Below are 22,737 nucleotides of genomic sequence, written 5' to 3' on the forward strand. Positions count from 1 at the left end.
GCTTAAGAAGTATTTTAAGAGAAATTACAAAATGAAAAATTATGCCCTGTAGCATTGAGCTGATTTTATTAAAACTATATACCCATTAAGTACAAATTCTATCATTAATATATAACATGATTCTTATATTTCAAATAACATACCTAAACTACACAACACTTTTAACTTTATAATTATACTAGGAATAGATAAACGATGTTTGTAACGTATAAGATTTTGTAATTGTTATAAACAGTTCAAAAGAAATTTCAAGAGACTACTCTCACTTCGAGACCCTTTTAACAACTTAGTTTTTCTTTAGTCTAAACCCTAAGAGTAAGCAGTTTTATTCAAATTTTAAAACAACAAAATAAATATAAAATCTTGCAAGTTTGCAATAAGTTTGAAATGCAGTCATAAATCAATCTGAAAATATCAAAAATTTATATAGACATGGCTTTTTAACAAGTCTCCCCTGCGATAAATATTTTCTGGTAAATCTGGAAAATTAACTTAAAAATTTGCCCATTTATACTCAAGTTTGTTTTTAACCTTTGAAATTATTTTTTTATATGTATTAAGTTATTATCAACAACATTTACACGAACATGTTCTTTTTCCCTTCAATTAATACAAAACTAAAATTTACTTTTAAAGCAAAGTAACCTTATAATTTTCATTCATTAATACTAGAATCAATGGATAAAAGCTGAAAACTGGATTTCTAAACTCTTAATAATCAATAAATTGAGTTTCGGTAACTCTGTAGTCATATAAATCTAAAAAACAAACAACTGTATAATAAACTAAAATAAATATATCTGCTTATTATAGAAAAAAATTCTCAGCATTTTTTTTTTTTTAAGCAGAAACTTTGCACAATAAAAACATTTTATAGGCAAAATGAAAGTAATAAATAAGCTTATTTTAGTTCACTATGTTTAACAATATCTAAGACTTTTGTAATAATCAAGAAACAGTGTTTTATTAATCATGATAATGAGTAAACTAACAGTGGCAAAGCTTAATACAGAATCGTTTAAGTTTAGTTATTGAATAGTAAATAACAAGAAGATTATCTTTAATAACCAAAGAACTAATTTAAAGTTTAAACTTAAACATTGATAGTATAGTTTTTCATTATTCTTAATTGCAACTTTTATAAGTTAATATTAATATTTAATAAGTTATACTTATTTTATACCATCTAGAAGATTATCAATTTACACTGAATTAAATGTTTTTCAAAATTCTTGCTTAAGGTAGCCATTAATAAAAAAAATGATAAAGCTATTAGAATTTGTTTTAAAACTATTTTTTTTTTTGCTTACGAAATTAACTTATCTGTTTTAGTTTGTATTAAACATTAACTAGAATTTTTTTTAAATATTTCGCCAAAACTTGTTTGATTGTTTTTCCTTAAGTTTAATTACTTCAAAACTTTATTTATAAAACTTATGTAAAAATTTAAACGTATATGTGTTAAAAATTACATTCCGCTAAAAATTTATGTTATTCAAAATTAAATATAACATAAAGTTGCTGTTTGAGACTAAATTTCTAATTTTAGAGTTTATAATTACCTTTATTTTTAAGATTATCAAAAAAAACTAAACTATTTTTTACGCTTTTATAAATTTATTCGGTAAACTCATTAAAATATTATCGGTTTTGTATTGTAAAATTATTAAATATTAGATTTAACTTAACCTCAATAATTTTTATAGGGTATAACATGGTAAAAATAATACTGTAGTCTGTATTAAGCTACTTGCGCTCGGATAAAAGTGATCATTTATAAACAACTAAGTGGATTAAAAACTTGTTTTTTACACAAGCTAAAACTATTCTGAACTAATCAAAAAGCACTACACAACGAAAAAAAGCTTAATTAACACTAAATTTAGTAAATTGATATCATTTAACACAACAAACGATGAAATAAAAAGGATTGCAACAATTTTTAACAGTATTTGTAATAATGGTCAGGTATTTAAACTTTAAGACAAACAAAACTGTCTGACTTTATCTATTTTCAAAGGTTTAAATATATAAGACACGTTTTTGAAAAGTTAATGTCTGTTTTATAAACAAAGCAGAAAATATTTCTAATTTCATAAGTACAGACTTTTTATTGTTTGAAAAATAACTTATTTACGGTCAAAAACTTAAAAAGTATCTGCTAACTTGAAAAAAACATTTTATTTTTATTACCTCCTTAAAAAAGCATTATTTTATTTAAAAATAATCAGATTTTCTTTGTACATTCAAAGCTTAATACGCTTAAAATTTTAAAAAACTAAATTTTAACTTTTAAAGAATATGTATTTTGTTTATTTTATTTAATCATTTCTTTTATATGTTTAAATTTGGTTATCTTGTTTGACTTAACGATGAAAATTACAAATAAAATAAGAATATTATTGCCGCAAGTAAAAAACTGTACTTGATAAACCTTATGTAATTAATTATTACCATATAAAATTTAGGTTTTGTGAATATTTTAGTTAAAATTATAAAAAAAGCACGTTATTTTAATATTAAACAGAATATTGTTTATGGGTTTAGAAAAGTTACAGACTAATTTGGTGTATAAACTTAATTACTATAAATTCTCGATTTTTAAAGCAAAAAATATTTTTTTTTAGAAAAAAAAATCGTTTGAACAAAACACAATCAACAACAACTTTCAAGCATACGCAAAAAAAAAAAAGCATATATGTCGTGTGAACTTTGTAGTTTTGAGTTTAAATTAAAATATATTATACCATAGTTACCTCAAAACAGCGTATCTTTTCTATTAACGTAACAACTTAAAGCTTAGGTAGACGAATATTTTTTTATTAAACAAATTAAAAGTTTATATCCTATCTTTAGATTAATAGCAAAAAACAGAACAATTGTTTATTTCAAGTCCGAAAAAAACATTTTTAACAACTTAGATAAGCAAGATAACAAAAATAGGAGTTAGTACATTTTTTTAATTTAATTTAAAACTTTTAAACTTAGCGCATCGCTTTAACAATTATATATTTTTTTTCTTTTATTCAGTATTGTTAAACGTTGATGTAGGATAATAAATAAAACGACATTCGTCATATGCGAATTTAAATACTTGTTTACTACGTTTAAAAAAATAATTGTTATAATTTATTTTTGTTTGTTACTATAAACTTATAGTCGAATATTTTTTTTCTAGTAAAATAACTTATTTAAACTTTTTGAGTAATGTTCTAATAAATAATTTATTTTACTTATATTAAATTCTGGAAAAAAGTTTATTTTAAGTTATATTAACAAAACATCTACTTTAGTAAAACGATTCAGAAAACTTTTTATTATGTTATTCAATATAAAAAGTTTATACCAAAATTTAGAACTTAATACAAATAATTATAATAAAAACTTATAAAATAGATTGATCGATATAATTGTTTTATATTGAAATTTTATATAAGCTAACGATAAAGATTTTTTGTTTCAATCTTCTTTGTAATTTTTGCAATTGATATTTAAATTACATAGGAGAGTTAAGCATTTACGTCATTTGAATAATATCACGCAATTTCCGTATGTTTGATTGCATTTTTGGTTGAAAACTAATTTCAATCATACGATGGAATTATAACATTTGTAAACGAATATAAAGTGAAGTTGTTAAAAATATATAATTTTTTTTTCTTTTTATTTATTTTGTAAATTATTAACAATTTAAATAACTAGCTAGCAATTATTAAATATTTGTACACTTATTCTAAAGAGAAATATTAGAGTTTATCTGAGGTGTAGAAGTGTTAGAATTAAATCTCTTCAAAAATGAGTAATATAACTATGTTTTAAACTGTTGATAATCAAAACTTTTAGAAAATTTATAACTTTAAGAAAATACTAGCACTATATAAAATGTAAATAGTTTTGGTTATTTAAAACATTTTTAAAAGTAGTAAAAAACAAATATGTCCTTATAATTTATAGCTTTTAGTTATTGTTGAGTTTTAAACTGTGCAAAAGTATTTATTTTTTTAGTTTGTTGATACTAAATCGTACAACTATATTTTTGTACTTCTTTAATTTATTAAACCAACCAAACATTGCAACATTTTTGTTGCAACCGACTTACTAAAGTGTAAAATTATATATAAATAGTACTTGATTGGCTTTAACAAAGAAGATTTAAGAAATTTGTTTTAATAGACATATATTTTTTTATTTAAAAGTAGAACTAGACATTATGTTTATTTATTACTTATCACAAAACTTCTATCTGAATAACTAAGTCAGAAAAGTAATTAAAAAAATACAATAGTTAAATTAGACAATTAATTAAAACACCTGTATTAGAAACATGAGTAATTGAATTTTTTTTAATTTTAGATATAATTAACTAGTTTTAAAGCAACATTTAAAGATGTCTGAAACATCGTGTGGTAACCTATCAACAAAAAGTAAAATTATTAACTCTGAAGCGCTAAAAACAATTGAAAACTGTCCACCCAACTCAAAGTACTCTTTGCATGAAATGAATACGAGCGATGAAGACTACCCGATTATAATGCAAGCTTAGACCGTAGAAGGAAAATATTTAGCTGCGCCTACAAGATTATACAAAGTTGTTGAGAATGGAGAACCGGTGGTGATGAAAAGCAAGAACCTGATGTTGTTCCATGGAACGGGGGCGAAGGCGTGGCCGGCATCCTAGAAAAAGGTTACTTGTCAGGAACGGGATCTTACGGACCGGGAGTTTACCTGACCAACTGCAGCAATTTGGCTTGCTCCTACTCATTATTGAAGAAAAAAGATGAAAATGAATCTTTTGTGTTCGTCAACGAGATTTTGAGTTCCAAGTACTTGAGTTGTGTTGAAAGTAGAAGAAAGCCACAAGATGAACAAAAGAATATTGCTTGTAAAGAAAACACTTTTGAAACGTATGTTGACAACTACACTAAAAGGAAACGAAAACTGGATTTTATAGTTGATTCTGAAGGAAGAAAAATTTCAAAATCATCCTACAAACACGAATATGAATCAAATTATTCTATTTTTCGAGCTCATGAGAATATGGTTATCCCAAGATATCTTGTATATACTGTATAGTAAATACTGTGAATTTTTAGGTTCAAACTACCTTAGTAAATTATGTATAATGCATGTTGTTTTGTATAAATTACTTAATTTATTTTTTAATTTTACCAAAAGAACTACGATTATCAATTAGTTTTAATCTATAAAAAACTTATTCTGTTTTACGTTACAGCGTATTTTGTATAATATTTTTAATTTAGTAGTGTTTGTTTTATAATTCCTAATTTAGAATACATTTAGTTAGCAACTCTACAAAATAGATATTAAAAGTTTTGTTTAATTGTCTGATGCTATTTTTTTTATTTTTTTGCTAGAATAATAATAGTGCAATATTAGAAAAGGTAGTTTTTAACTAATTTAAAAGTAATAAAATTTAAACCAAATGAAGAGAATGTCTAAGCACTATTTTTATTTCGAATTTGTAAAACACGAAACGACGCCTTTTAATATTTAAGTATAATAAATGAAGGCTATACAGGAAACTTGTGATTTAGTCTGTCGTAATTGGTAAACAATTTATAATATAATGGTCTACTGGTGTTATTCGTCCTAATAAACATATATTTTATCTTTTTCATTTTTTTGCTTCGCCTATAGTGTTTCGGCTGTTTTTTTAACTCTGACTAATTCTAGAAAAGCAGTCTAAAAATTAGTTAGCCGTCATTTGTTCAGTCGTTAGAGAATGGCTCGGTTAATATATCATGTTCATGCATATCACATAAATAGACATCAGATATATAAATATCAAACTAGTTGGTGGATACAAGTTAAATAGTAACTTTTCCTATTTATGGTTGTTAAAAACCTTAAAAAATTAAAAAAAAATAATTAACAATTATTACATGAAAATTGTAATTAAAGATTTTAACAACAAGTACATTTTGAATTGTCACACAAAAGATTGGTTTATAATTGAAGAGTGCATCGTAAATCGAATAGTTTTCTTTGTTTGGCGCATGTAGTCTGCGGGTTATTTCTCGTTTTTTTTTATTTAAAAAAAATGAATAGAAAAATACAATTGTTATGAAGACATACTAATTTGCTTTTAGTTTATGTATTATAAAAACTTAGTATTAGATTAAAGGTATTAGAAACTATAGTAATTATAGTCGATAAAATAATCTATATCCTTTTTAGCAAAACAAAACTTTATACAAATAAATTTTGATTAATTGATTAAAACTAATTAAGTTCATTTAAAGATTTTTTAAAAACAAATACAAATTTTAAATAGTAGTATACTTCTTTTTGCAACAGTAACAAAATTTGTATTTTTTTAACGACCTACAAAAGTTTATCATTAGTACTACACATGAACTCGGATGTAACCTTTTTAAGTTAGGCGTAGGATGCTTCCTTTTTTAACTATCCTAACAAAATATCAGTTTACATAGGTCAGTTTTAAGAAAACTACTAAAATTAAAAACTTAAATTGCTTTAGTGTGCAGTATTAAAAGTCGTATAATTTTTTTATTCGAATTTTTATAAGTTATATTTAATTATTTAAATGCTTTACTAATGAAGACTTTGTACCATATTTAAATTTCTTCTCTACTTAGGTTTACTTTATCAAAAAACAGTTTAGTGTTATATTCTCAAAGTATTTTTGTTTATTGAGAATATGTTTTTTGATTTAATAACGGCAAGCATAGAAGCCTTTTTTTCTTAGTTTTATTAATTTTTACTATGTAACTGTTAAAAAGCTTCATGAATACTCATAACAAACCTACAACAATATCATTAGTGCAATCTAGACCTCTACACTTGAAACAAGTAGAGATTAACTAGAAAGTTAACTCGTTTATGTTTGTTTTTTTTTGTAATGAAAACAATAAACCTTTTAAAACTAAAATAATCACAAAAATGAGAAGTAACTTTTAGTGTTCTAATTCATTTAAAAGCTAGAAAAGATGACAATTTAATAAAGTATTACAAATTACTTTACACACTTAGTCAATTTTTATATTCAAAAATAAAATTGTCGAATGTTTTATAAAGTTAAATGTGTTTTGATTATTTATCGTCAAAGATTTACTTTGAAAATCATAGAAAAAAATTTAATTTGAATTAAATTTTGAACCTAAGCATTAAATTTTTGAACTATAAAGTAGTTAATGATATAAAATGTCAGACAGTAGTAACTATCAAAAACTATGATTCAATTCATTTTAACTAAATAAAAGTACTTTATAAAATTGTCTTGTAAACACCATTCAAGCTTGTTTAAAAATATTACTATAGCAAGAAATTAAATTTTTTTTTTTTTTTTGTCATCTTAAAAGTAGTAGTTTTCGTTTTTAGATAAAAATTATACCTTTCAAAATAAATGATATCAAGTACTTTTATTAACACAATGTTAAAAAGCTTATGTTTATAACTTTATGTCATTTCCTATAACTTTTAGCCCTTTAAAAAGATAAGTTCAAACGAAAGTAATGTTTGCTTAAACTTAACCAACGTACAAGCATGTTCGCACAGTTTCCGTACCAAGTTTGCAAAGGGGAAATAAGGTAATTTATATATTACTGTTTATCAAGCTTAAAGAAGGGTTTATGCAACATTTCAAAACTTTAAATTTTTAAGTACCTCTAAACCAGGGTTTCCTAGACTCAATTTCGCTTTTCAGAAAACTGTATAATTATCGCCCCTACATAATACTAAAAATATCTTGAGTTAGTTTAAAAATATCTCATGAACGTTTATTCGTTTGATAAAAACCGATGCCAAAGTAGTATACCGTAATAAAAATTAAAATTTTAAACAAATCCACATAACTTAACTTATACTTAATTTTACAACCAACAGTTAAGAGTCTAATTCTAAAACCATACTAGTACTTAAAAAAGTTGTAAAAATTGTATACAATTTCCTTTTAAAACTTTCATCTAGACTTTGTTATCACACATGAACTTTTTTAAGATCAATTTAAATTAATGTAAAAAGTTTACTTAACAAAAAAGATTGTACACTTTATCTCCAAGTAAATTTAGTAACACAATAAACTATATATCTTTTAAAACAGAAAGAGTTTATTTAAAAAAAAATGTTTTATAATAAAAAAAATCTTTTGAAAAAATTTTCTGCTTATCAAAATAACGAGTATTTTAAAAGCATTAGTCTGAAAACTAAGGAGTTAGTGAATTTTCAAAACAAGAAAACTATTTGCAAAATGTATTTAATACTTTTGCAAACTCAAAGACACGTTAACATTAAGCTTTTACAAAAGAGAAAAACAAAAATTAGAAAACTTCATAAGTATACACATAAATGCCAAGTAGTCAATCGAATGAAACTTTTTCAAATTTAGCAAGTCAAGAACTCGAATCTCAAGCTGACGTGATTGTGCCAGACTGTCGGGTTGATTCTGAAGTATCTCGCTTTTATTGTGGACGGAAACTGGTTTGCAACTACCGTTTCCTTGTCGTAATTTCCAGGAAACAACTGTTTTGATTTTTTGTATAAATAAAGCAAGAGCGTCTTAAAAATAATGATTATTTGTCATAATTGAATATACTTTTTGATTTCAAATTATGTATATTTAGATTAATAACGAAACTAAATTATTCCAAACTCACAATAGTCGCGCCGCTTTCATCAGTCACAAACTGAAAAACTCCATTTTTGTCACTTTTGTAGCTGACAGTGTATTGCGACACCCACTGGTAGTAACCCTGAATAGCTTCACCGTCGCCCCTCCCCTGCGTGGCCACTCCCGTTATTTCCACCTGATCCAGGTAATCAACCTGAATCCACTCGTTTGCAGTATTAGCTGTTTATTTTTTGTACTTACGTTTTTAGAATATATCAATAAACATAATTCAACTAGGTGTATATGTAGGCAAAGTAATGTACTAAATCAAAAAAAAAGTTGAAACATTGTTAAGATTCCTTATAAATCCAAAATTTAAAAAATTTCCAGTTTTAAGTATTTAAGACAGTTGAACAAAAAATAGTTCAGAAATTTTTTAGAGACTATAAACAAGCTGTTATTTGAAATTAAAAAATATACATTCCAAGCTTTAATCGTTTATTGAAAATTTTGATTAGTAAAACGGCTGTAAGAATAATTAATGTTTAGTTATTTAAATAAGATTTTTATTATTCTAATAGCATTGAAACTAGTCATTAATGCTAGGAGCGTCACTTTTGCACGAGCTTTAACGTTTCAAGTTAAGAACTTTTCTAACTTAAATACTATATCTTTAAAACGTTGTTTTTAAATATATAAATAAAAACTGTTTGCTAACTTATTTTAAGATTAAACTATTTGAATGGAAAATGTGTTTTCCGTTCACAAGAGATGGTCTATATACTTGTGACACCTAACTTAACTCCTATAAAGAAAAAACAAAATCCAACAAAACTAACTTGCAGCTGCCCAGGCTGCGACACCAGTTACTCCGAAAAGTCTTCCGTGGCGGAAATGGTAGTTTGTTTCATTTTGCCAAAATGAGCTGCCGGACAGCTGGTTTTCAGCCACCTTCGATATGCTTTGCACGCCCGACCCACAAGTAGCCGCTGCCTCTGAGTTGTATAATTACTTTTACTGCATACAGTCAAACCATTTTTACAGAAATATACAGCTATTTGATTTAGCTCTCATCATTTTTTTAAGTATGTAATTTTAAGGCAGACAGATTTAAGCGTGTAAAAAAAGGTAAATATTCTAATAACAAAAGCTTATAAAACCTATTTTTTATATGTTAAAACTTTTAAATTCCTAGCAAAAATATGTTTTACAACAGAAGCAATTGATAGTACCTTTACAAGTCCTGTCGTTGCAGTCGACGGTTATTTCGGAGGCACCTTCGCAGTTGCCATGGATACACACCCTCTTGTCAGTCCGGGAACCCCCCAAACACGCCTTGCTGCATACCCCTTCCTCCCATTCCGACCATATTGGGTCTTGAAAATAAAGTGTTTGGATTTTATGAAGAATAAGAAAAACACATGACTTTCGAAAATTTACAAATGTTTTTGTTTTTGGTTGCAGTTGCAAAAAATTCTACTAAAATAGATTATACTCTTTAAAACGATTTCAAGGCTTTTTGTCACTTTTGATAATGGTTTTCCAAATAAATAAAAACGTTTAAATGCTTAACTTTAAAGTTTTTTAAGATTTCATTTTTAAACAACAATTAATGTTTTGTATATTATGATAATAAAACTGACATTCACCTGGATTACAGTAGATATTAACTTTTAGTCGCTGAAATAATAACTTTTTTATTTATATTTTAAAATTTTAAAAGCATTTTATATACATTAATTAAACGTTTAGCCTAACATTTTGGTTTAAAGTTAAAAATAATCGAAATCTAGTTAAGTATAATCAAACCAATATTCACCTTGATTACAGTAGATGTTAGCGTCGATGAACGAAGGCTCAAACGCACCGTCTAAGCATTGAAGCGTGACGTTTGAGTGATAAGCCATCGTGTAATTCTCATTACAATAGTAAGTGACGTTGACGCCTTCCTTCGCTATTACGTCACCGTCAGAAATTACGTAATATCCGTTTTCTGTTTCTTCTGGTATTCCACATGCTAATGTATATTACGTCATGTTTTAAAATGTACAATGCACTTGTATTATTAAAATACTATGTGTATTATTACTTATACATCTAATCATTTGCTTAACATTGCATGGTTTTCGATTATGCGGCTTATTTTGCTACGCTAGTAATTTACTTTGGTCTAAAATATATTAAATACATTTTATACATTTTAACTATACTTTTAATTTATAAACATATTAACATGTTTTTAATTACTTTTGTAAGCTACTTGTATACTAGTTGTTTCAGACAACTATTGTAGTTAGCTTTTGAAATTTTTAGTTGCTAATAACTAATATAGATTTAAAATAAAGTTTTAAGACAAAATAAAATGTTGGTAATATTTTTTACGTCCTGAGATAAACTTGTGATCTGTTAAACTAAATATTAAGTTTTTAACTTGTGACGGCTTTAGTGTATATTAAAGTTTAAAAGAAACTAAAAATTGGTGTATTAAACGTTTTCAAAAGCTTACTCGGTGCTTCAGTTGTTGTCACAGGCGATTCGGTGGTTGTTATGACGTCATCCCTCACAGCGGTGACCACCGCGGAAAAACCCCCTCGACCGACGCTGCAGTCCGACTTGAAGACGACCATGATCTCGTTGGACAAAACTTTGAGTTGCTTGGCAACCGTCACCTCGCCAACCAGCCGCTTCGTTCCGCCTGACTGCACATCGTACACCGTGACCTGGTCGGCGCCCTTTTCCACGTCAACCTCCTCGAAATTGACCAATAATGTGTGGCCCGGGTGCGACCTCACCAGCCACCGATGCTTTGCCGAGTCCGGGTATTTCCCGTGAGCGAAATTGGCCGATTTCAGTTTGACCCTCATGTGTTCGGGGTGTTCGCTGTAGAGGTCGAGCACTGAGAGGAACTGGTTGGACAGTTTTGAGTCTTTCGAGTCTTCTGATTAGTAGTTGAGGTTGAAGCTAACTTCGTTGCCGCCTGATATGAAGCTTCTTGTTGAGGCGGTTTGCATTTCGTGGACCAGAATTTCGTCGTCTGTGTAGATATATTTAAATTTAAGCTTTTTAATAAACTTAATGTCATTTATTGAATAAAGACTAAGGTTATATTAATATGCAGGTTTATCAAACTATTTATAAAGGATACATTTTTATCACAATAGGATCTTACTTATGGTTTGGTTTAATTTAGTTTAAGAGCTTTATAATTTACTAATCTCAATTCATCACTTTTGATTTTATTAAAGGCAATATCTTTTCAATCAAAATAATGTTAGTACAAATACAATATTGAATATTTTTTCAATTATTAATTCAAAAGACACTAAGGCTTTTTTTTTTACTTGAATGAAACAAAGTTTAGATTGAAATAATAAGAAATAAATTATTTTGCAAAATGTTTAAAATTTTATTTTGTTTTAGGTAATTTTGAGCCAAGCTGAGATGTTTCAATAACATTCAACTTGATGGTCGTGCGGTGTAGTATAGCACTTATTGAATTATTAACATAAAGTTCTGAACATTTACAACGTTTTAAAACGAATATTTTTTACAAACACAACTATGTTTTACAAACAGTTGAAAAGGTACAATCGTTATGCCGATACTTTTTATTATTTTTTACAAGAAATATTTAGTTTCAATAAAAGCAATACATAGCAGGGACGTAGCTAGCTCAAAAAACTTAAGAATCTGCAAAAAATTCAAACATCTGAAATAATTCGTGATAACGTCCTAGCGGGAACACAGCAATTTAAACTACTTCTAATGTTATTGAATTTAATCTGAAAAAATGCAGTTATGTTAATACATCAAAAATGAAATGTTGGGGTACGAGTGATAACTGTATACAAGGCAATTTAATTTGCTCCACACCCCCTATGAATCTTTATGTCTTGCCACTTGTGTAAACCAAGAAAACATTCATTAAACGGTAGGAATTTTTATAGGTAGTTTTAAATATTGGGTACTTTCAATTGCAGCAAGTTTGCAAAAAAAAAGTACCAAATATTTTGATGACGTCATTAACTTTACTTTGGGTAGTTTTGAAGCATAAACTTGTAAAAAAAACAATATTGCTGTCCAAGCCTATGACAAATTCACTTTTTTTATTTTCTAAAATATGAAAATAATCATATCTGAAATAAAACAATAGAATAATACTAAACATTTCCCTATGTTAACAAAATTATAGAAATATTTTTTGTTAACATAAAGTTAAAATTTTAAATTCAAACACAAATTAAAAAAGAAATTTAAATTTTTCTTTTATAGTTTATTGGTGAATTTAATTCATAAAAATTTTTAACTAATTATTCATGAGTTATTTACTTCAATAAAAGCTAAAATTTATTGTTTGAAATAAAGTTAACAGGGTGGCCATCAAACCTAAATGCTTATGAGAATCTTGGAATGTTATATAAAATCCTAGAATGACTTGAAATTCTAATCACTTATTTTGTCTAGAAAAGTAAATAAGACTTGAATTTAAAAAAAAATATTAAATCTTGAAAAATTGAAAGAAGTTTCAAAAAAACTTTAGGAGCCACCTTGGGTACAAGGAGGGTGTAAATCAATTTTATTACAAGTTGATGTCACTTTATGAAATTTAATCTAAACTAAAAGTATCTTTATACAGATTTTTTATACCAAAACTAATTTTTGATATAAAACATTAAAATAGGAGAGTACAGTAGGTTTTAATTGTCATCTTTTACTACTTTTTAAATATTGAAAGGATTACTTCCTTAAAATTTGAGCAGGGTTGCCAAAACACCTGGAATCCAGGAACTTGACAATTTAAACAAAAACTTGAAAAACCTTGAACTTTTGAAATTAAAAAATTTGTAAAAATCTAGTGTTTAAAAAAAATCATCCAAAAATCTGTAATTTTTAAACTACTTCTACATGTAAAATAATGAATTTTTTATAAAATATGATAACTTAAAGTCATCAATAATCTATATAAGAAAAATTTTCAAAGTCAATAGCTTAATTTGTGGTTGAATTTAAAATTTTAACTTACATAAAAATATAAAGGTTGAAAATTATATTTCCTTAATTTTGTTAACATAGTGAAATGTTTAGTATTGTTTTATTTCAGATACAATTATTTTTATATTAGGAAAAATAAACAAAGTGAATTTATCATAGGCCTAGACAGCAAAATTTTTTTTTACAAACTTTAACCTTATTAACTACCCAAACTAAAGTTAATGACATCATCAAAATATTGGGTACTTTTTTTTTGCAAAATTGAGGCAATTAAAAGTACCCAATACTTAAAACTACCCAAAAAAAGTTAAAAAGTCCAACCCTTCATTAAAAATAACTATAAAACATCACCTTTTAACTCAAAAACACTTCCACTGTTTTGAAAATCAAACATTTAACGTAGTCAATAGTAACAACAAGTTTTGCAAATTTTTGTAACATAAAATTGTATGATTTTGATTTTTGAAGCTACAACTTCCTATAGAATCAATTTTGCATTGCAGCTTTTTGACAAAATAAAGCTTTAACGCCCTAAATGTTACAATTTGGATGTATTTAATTCGTTAAATTTTTTTACGACACTAAAAATGTTAAAGAGTATGTATATGTCAAAATTATCTTTCTTAGGAGTGCAAAATTAAGCATAAACTAATACTTAAAGCCAAGACAGCAGAGTCTTTTTAAGCAAGCAAGTTTTTTCGCACATAAGTATACGTTTCTGTAGATTTGCAGAAACCTACCAAGCTACGTCCCTGATACATAGTTTTACCAGTTAATGAATCGAGCTGAAGCGGTGAGTTCGCCGAAATTTTTCTCTTCAGGGGTTTCACCCTGGGTCCCGTCGACTTTGAGCTGAATTCAAGTAGGTCCACCTGCTCGGGAAGGTACACCTGGAATCCGACGTACTCGGACAAACCTCCGCCGTTTTCCACCGACACACTAACCAGGTCACCGTCGTACTCTTTCGTTCTGTTCTGTTTTGGAATTTTCATTAAAAGAGTTTTTACATTTAGTGTCATGATAACAAGTTTAGCTTGTGTGCAACCTTTTACTGAGGTTGTGTGACAAGCAGGTTATGTTGTTATTATCACACCTAGATTATCATATCAATATTTTTACAAGAAGTTTACTTCAAGTTATAGTTTTATAAACTAATTTTATGTAAGACACTTATTTTACTATTCTTTTAAAACTTTGAACAAGTTTAATATTTTTTATTCAAAATTTTAATAGTTTAAAATTATAAAGAAGAAATTATAAAATTTCGAATAATGTAAAATTACTAAATTAAACTACAGCTTTTTTTTATAATTTTTTATAATTGTTTTTTTTTTTTTTTCCTACTCATTAATTTTATTATGAGTTTTACATTTAAAAGATCATCTTTTTTATAAAAGTTATTTTTTGATCTCGACATAACCATTTTGATTAAACCATAATCACCCGTGTACTTTAAAAATTTATTTACACAGTCAGTATTAAAGTATCAAATGCTTGAATTATAAAATAATTAAAGTTCTTAAACAATTATTTGTTTTAAATACTGATACAAGTATTGTGTTTAGAAAATAAAAAAAAATCAGTTTACTTGTATCAAACTATCAGAAGAATCGTTAGTGAAATCAGCAATTTCCAAGCTGACAATTTCGTCTATCGGGTGAAATTCGGCCGGGTTAAAATTAACAGCGAACAAAAATAATGCTGCCAAGTACTTCATTGCAGTTGCACTAAAGTTTATGTTCAGTCTGATGGAGTCGCTACTACTTATATACCCTACGAACAACGCCCATAAAAATAAACAACATTTTTTTAAAGAAGTTGTAAAAGTTTAAAGAATGCTTTCGTAACTAATAAGTTGTTGAACTTTGATTGTTTTTTCCGCAATTTAGTTTTTTGTTTTTTTTAAATAAGTTATAACAGTTTGGTTAAACACCTTTTGTTAAAGTCTTAAATATATCATTTTGTTTAATTGCAATTCTATTTAAAACTATTTTTTTGAAATAAACTGATAATTTTAGTCTTTTAGCTCGACTTTTAAAAGAAAATTTTAAGCTGCAAACTCTTTAAAATAATTGTTCAAATAGCTTTTAATTCAGTTGATTAAAAAACGGAAATCTTTATAAAAGAAAATAATTAATTTACTTTATAGATTTAACATTTAAGCTTTAAAAGCGTTTTATAGTAACGAGTTTAATCTTTTTATTTATCTTGCTAAGCCTTAAATAGAATAGAGCGAAAGGTGTTTACATGATTTTATGTACCAATTAATTGCTAATAACAAAACTTTTTTCATTTAAACGGTTTATTGAGCAATGCTTTCAAAATTTAACTAATTTCCTTGTCAAAACAAAATAAATACTAACAAAAACTAATTAATCAAACAAATTACGAGTAAACTAAAGAAGCAATCAATATAAAACTAATCAAATTAATCATAAAAACTAAAATAGATAATTAGAACAAAAATGGACTATTTAAAAATGTTAAGTGTAATTCTAGATCCTTTATCAGGACCTAGTTTGAGATTAAGTTTAGGTTTAAGTTTTTTAATCATAATAGCCTCTACTGCAAGTAAAATATTTCTATTTTTACAAAATTTAATAACCTCAAAACAATTAAAAATATCATTATGATTCTGACAGATTCTACATTGTTCTATATGTGAAAAAACTGCGCTATTTGTAGGTTTTGTATGTTCTTCAATTCTGACGAACAGTTGTCGCTCCGTTTCTCCCATATATTGGGTATCCAGGTCACCTGGACATTGTTTATAAGTTTCAATGTCCAGGTGACCTGGATACCCAATATATTAGAGAAACGGAGCGACAACTGTCAACAATATATCACATGAAAAATAAATAAAAAATTTTTTAGAAAAGGAATGATGAAAACACATTTTTGGAAAACTAAAAACAATGTTTTTTCGTTAAAACAAGTTTCATTTTTGTATTCAAGCAAACAACTTTTTGATGGCTGCTACGTTGATGTTTTTGCTATAAGTTTGTTTTGTGAATGCTACGTATCTACAACCTTAAAACTTTCCTTTTAGACTAATTCAACTGCTAATTTTTGGCATCATATGTACAGCTTTCTTTTATTTTAAGTTTTAAAAACTCTCGGATCTAAAAGCTTATTCATGTTGAAACTTTTTAAATATTTCCCTAATTTTGACTCTTTATAGTTGAAATTCTGATATTATTAAAAACTATCCTAACTATTAAAAGTAAAATTTTTAAGCCAAAAGTTTTATAAACTTTGTTTTTTTAAGATACCGAAGTGTTTCTAGTGGTATATTAGGTTATACTATAAAGAATGTTTATGAAGTACTTCTAACAATAATACTAACCATTGATGGCTGGCCTATAAGTAAACTTTTCGCTATAAATAATTTTACTTTGGACTTGGTTCGTAACTACGTTATAAACAATTTAAAAATTTGTATAATTTCGAGGTTCTCTATATTGGTAAAGTTGTTTAATACACACGAAAGTACAAAAATTATAATTTTGATAAAAATTAATTCATACTTGAGATAAAGTTCGTGCACACCTAAATAAGTTTCGTTCACTCTAAAAATTTTGTTTTTCTTTTAGTTATTTAATCGTAATGTTGAAAATTAAAAAAGAACAAGTTATTATAAAAATACGTTTAGTTAGTAAATAATTAACTTAAACTTCTACCCTTTTATTTAATTTTAACAAATATTATAACAAAATAAAGTCAATAGTGTTAGGTTTACTTTTGTATGAACAACCTATAAAAGCAAGATTTAAAAAGTATTTTGTTGAAATAACTCTTTAATTATTAATTTAAACACATTTGTTATCATCACTTTAGTTTCAATTTAATCATAAACTATCTTTTAAATAAGTGTTTATGTAAAAAGTAAAATCTTTGACAAAAAGTTACACAGTTCAAAGCGAAAATTTAATTAAATGTTTTTTTTGTATGGATTATGTTTTGTTCGTATAATTTACTTTAAAGTAGATTAATATGTAAATAGTTTAAATATGAATAAACATTTATTACTTGCGTATATTCTGCAACTGGTGTTGATAAAATAAAGTCCTTTATACTTTATGGTACAATAATATTTTAAGAAGATGCATATAACTAAGTCAACATAACTTAACGGTTAAACTTTCACTGTCAACACTAACATGATCAGATTTTCACTTAAGTAAATATTTTTACAGTACGTACGTCTAAAGACAACTGAAAGGTTCTTTTATCATAATAACAAAATGTTTTCTTTAAAACAACATTACTATATCCGATCAATTAAGTAAACATTGTTTTTGCTTACTTTAGAGGTCAAATTGTTTTTATATTGGGTGTGCTAAAGATTGTAAAATATTTGTTTTAAAATAACCGGCTTTTATCTCAAAATTTAAGCATTGTAAAGTTTTTATTTTTAGATTTTGATTTAAAAATTTTAATTTGTAAGAATCTAGAAAATACTTTACTCTAATAAATTATTTTCAATTTTTTTTTACTTTTCTTTATAACAGTCAACTTTCATCTATTTTCTTAAAATTTTATTAGCTTATGTTTACAATATTTTTTTTAAAGATCTCTGTTAAAGTATGGTTTTTATGATAGACAATAAAGCACAAACAAAAATTAAGCCTTAAAATGAAAAAAATTATACTAAACAGATATATTGTCGAATTTATAACGGTACAGTTTATTTTATAATAGTGAATTTATGGCTCTAAATTTATTTCTGTATTATTGTTGGTGATTTATATTCCAATTTAACACAAAATTTAAGGTTTAACCGTTTCATTCAACGTTTTGTGTTTATTTATAGTTTTCGTCAATAAATAAATCTAACAATGTCATATTGTTACATAAAGTTCGAAAAAAAAATAAACTGTAGATATTTATTAAGAAGAAACAAAAAACGCCAAATACATAAATAATAGGACGATTGTAAAACGTAAACATTAACAGCTTCAAATAATCGTTTAAACTAAAGTACCCTTAATTAAGAAAAACAAATAGTTTAACTCGTTTTACTAGAAAGTTAAATATATAGTACAATACTTATAATTAATTTTTTTGTTTATTCTAAGCTGTACTGATGAATGACGGTTTGACTACATTGTTTTATTGTTCATACACTTGACTAATATAAATTGTAAATTAACACATACATTTTCTTAATAAAAGTAATGATTTGGAACATTTTTCTTTTATTTTTCAAACATCTACGTGATGATGTTATTAACGACTACGCTTATTTTAATGATTTAATAATTTTTCATTAAAAAGTATTCAAAAATATATTGTATTGAAACTTTATTCAACATGGCTTCGTAACGTGTTTTTATTAGTTTTTTTTTGTTTAAAGTTAAAAAAAAGCATATAAAAACATCCTAAATATCTTGAATAGTTTTTAAGTTTTTCGTGTTGTAATTAATTTCATGTCTAAAGTACATGTTTTACAGTTTTTCATTAAAAAGTTTAAACCAACTAAATTAATTACTAAATGTTTGTAGTTTGTGTAGTTATTGTAAAATAAAAGATCATATTTTTATCCTTTAACATAAAAAAATTGTTATTAAAATATGATAATACCTAATATTTTATACATGTATTACTATAGCTGAAAATTTCGATTCGTTATGGATAAAGTATTCTACGTTTTTTAAACTTAAAGCAATAACGAATTTTAAAAACAATTAAACTTCATTTTTGTTGAAATAGAAAATACCAAATAGTTTTAGATGTGAGTAAACAAAGTTTTTTTATTAAAACTAAGAGTATTTTACGAAAAAAAAATATTTAGTTTTTATATGTTAAAATAATTAGTTCCTGAAAAAATTGATTAACTTTTTAGCATTTTATAAATGAAGTAGAAATTAATAAAATTAAGTTTCTAAAAAATTATTTTAGACTTCTACATACCTTTTTATAAACTTTTATTAATAATACTATTTACTACCTTACTATTAGAAATGTGTTTACAAAATAAAAACCGAAGTATTAAATGTTTTTTTTTACGGTTTAAATCATTATAGATTCTATTTAAATACAATTTGAAAATGTTTTTTAAAACGAAAAACATTTTTCGAAGTATTTTTATTTTAAGAATTAAAACAGTTGTTTTTAATTGGTTGTTTTGCCGAATTATTGCTTATTATTATAAGAACAAGATAAAGTAAAATAAAAAAACATGTTAAATGAGTTTAATAGCATGTATTAAAATAAAGATTTGCTTGATGTTGTTTTTTATTTAAGAGCTATACTTTATTTATAACTTTTTTTGAAAATTTTTTTGAAATTTTCGACTTTACATGTTGTATAATCTTTTAAGTGAAGTTAACTGTCTGAAAAAATAATAAAGCTAACTAAACTTTTTATGTTTGGATAAAATTATACTATTATAATGATTACATTATTATCTATTTTAATTTTTTTTTTTTTCAAGTTTATACTTTTTTTTTTTAATCGTTTTTGTTTTTTTAATGAAATTCAAAGTTATAAGATAAATTAAGATTATTATTTAAGTTCATTTTATGTTTAGCTAAAGTAAAGTATCAATCAACACACAACAATTTGTTTTAGAAAATGATGAATTGACATTTTTTTCTCTTTTACTTTAAACGTGACTTTTCTTGTAAATTTCAGGTTGGTATAAGCTTGAACTAATGGGTGGCATTGCTTTTCAAACTATTAATATATGTTTTGTTAAAATTTATTAGTTAGTTGTGACTTTATTTGCTTATTTTAACTGTAAAATATGTTGTTAATAGATTTACAAAGAAAATATTTTTCAATTAAATATATTAACATACTATGTCTATGGCTTTAAAATTCGGCAGAAAAGCAAATTACGCTTAGTTTTAGAATAAAAGGCAATAATACACTTAAGCAATTGACATTAAATAGTTTTAACTTACTTAAACCATTAATAATATACCTATCCATTATAATATTTTAGTAAAATAGATAAATCAATAAAGATTTTAGCTTAAAATATTCTTAAAAAAGTAAGTTTATCAGCCTAAATATTTTTTTACTTCGATCGTAACATATATGATTATTCAAAAATAAACATTTTCCATAATAAAAGAAAACTTTTTTTCATCTAATTGTTGCTTTTTCAATAAGAACATTATATATTTTAAAGTCTTAATTATAGCGGTTTTTTAAAGTTTTAATATTTGTTTTATTAGTGGTAATAATTTAGTATTAAGTTAAGTTGAAACTTTATTTTAAACTGCTACATAAATCGTTTAGTAAATTTTTGCGTCGCTTTTTTAACCAAAATAAAAAGACGTTTTTGAATAGGTATAGATAAATTTTTTGTGACTTTTGTTTTTTATGTAAAAAAGTAATTTTATATCATTGTCCATTACAAAAAAACATGAATTCGTTTTAAAAAATTAGTTAAGTGTATTGGTTTTGATATATGTATCTACATTGAAAAAAATCTTTTAGCATAGTTGTGTCAAATTATATACGTAGGTTATGATGATAAAATACAATGCTTCAGAAAAAACAACCAAATTTCGTTTATTATAATACAAAAACTACATATTACATTTGAAAACAAAAGTTAAACTTCAATAAAACTCTTTTTAGTCTTTATCAATCCAAAATTATTGAGAAAAAAGAAAACATCTTATTGCAGAAAAAAAAATTGTTCAATTCAGTAACTTTTTAACAAAACAGATATAATTATATATCTAAATAATCCACTGAAATAACAAAGTATGATAATTTATTACCTTAAACGCAACTGATAACCTATTTATCAACTTGAAAGTTCTAGATAGTTTGTTTTATTTTTTCATTAAGTTTATTTCTTAACTTTTAATCTTATTCTAACATCTAAAGTAAAAATTCATTAATTTATTTTGAATGTCGTTTAATTTTTAAGAGGCTTATATAACTATTTAAACTACGTATGATACATTTGAAAATGTGAGTTTTTAAAACTAAGTTTAGTGTTATTTTTTAATTGAAATAATTAATGGAAACTAATTATAATTGAAAATAATTCCATAATAATTTTTACTTATTTTTTTTTTTGTTATAAATTGAAGAGAAGACTAATAAAAGCTCTTTTTTATATTAGCGCTAGTTTTTGCTAGAGTCTTAGCAGCTTATCAAATTATTTTTAACACTTTAAAGAGAAAAGTTATAAATACATCAAAGCTTACTATCATTAGTTTGTTTAATATTTCAATAAATTATTTTATATTGCATTATTTCTACTTCAACTTATGTTATTGTTCATTTTGTAAAAATTCTGTTTTATTTCTAGCAAACCAAACGAATTTTTAGAATTATAAATAACGTTTAATTCGAATTCGTTGTTAGTTTCATTAAGAACTAAAACAAAAAAAAAAATAAGTTTTAAACGTGATTAATTTAAGTTAGACCATTACAAACTACAAAGGTTATATTCCTATTCATACGTTAGATTTTAGCCAATTGATTATTTTTAATAAACTAAGGAAATTTTTTATTATGTGCTTTTTAATAGATATGTGTTTTATGTTTAGAGTAAATTTCTTAAATTTTCTTTTTTATTAGTTTAATTTAAGCTAAAATAAACTTTATTATTATTCACAGTTAAATAAAAAAAAATATTTTTAATAAATTTAAGATAGTAGTTGCAATAAAAATGTACTTACAACTTTTTTTTTTTTTTTAATTTTACACAAAGTTTAAACCAACAAACTAATAATATGTGAAGCAATGTCTTCAAGAAATGTTTCAATGTACTCTTTGTCAATCATAGCGATTTATTCTTTTATTATCAATGCTATTTAAACTATTATTAAATATTTTAAGCACTACGATTTCAATTTTGTTAAGTAAAGCTAAAAATGCTAAACAGAAAATTAAAATTCTAAGCTAAAAAAATTGAATAAAACTTATTTATTGGGTAAATATTAACAAAGTAAATAAATTTTAACTTTAATATATCTTTTTGTTGTAAAATGTTTTATACCAACATACAATTGTTATAACTCTATACTTAAATCGAAAGCTTTATTAGTTTTATATAATTTAGATAAATATTGAGCCCACACTAGATACGAGCTGTTTTTAATTGAATCTCGTGTTTTATTCTAAGTCATTTATCGTGCAGAACATTATAAACAGCTGTTTTAAAACTTTTCCATTCTTAATTC

Source organism: Thalia democratica, chromosome 5, assembly GCF_965202585.1.
Source record: "Thalia democratica chromosome 5, ktThaDemo2.hap1.1, whole genome shotgun sequence".
NCBI lineage: Eukaryota > Metazoa > Chordata > Thaliacea > Salpida > Salpidae > Thalia > Thalia democratica.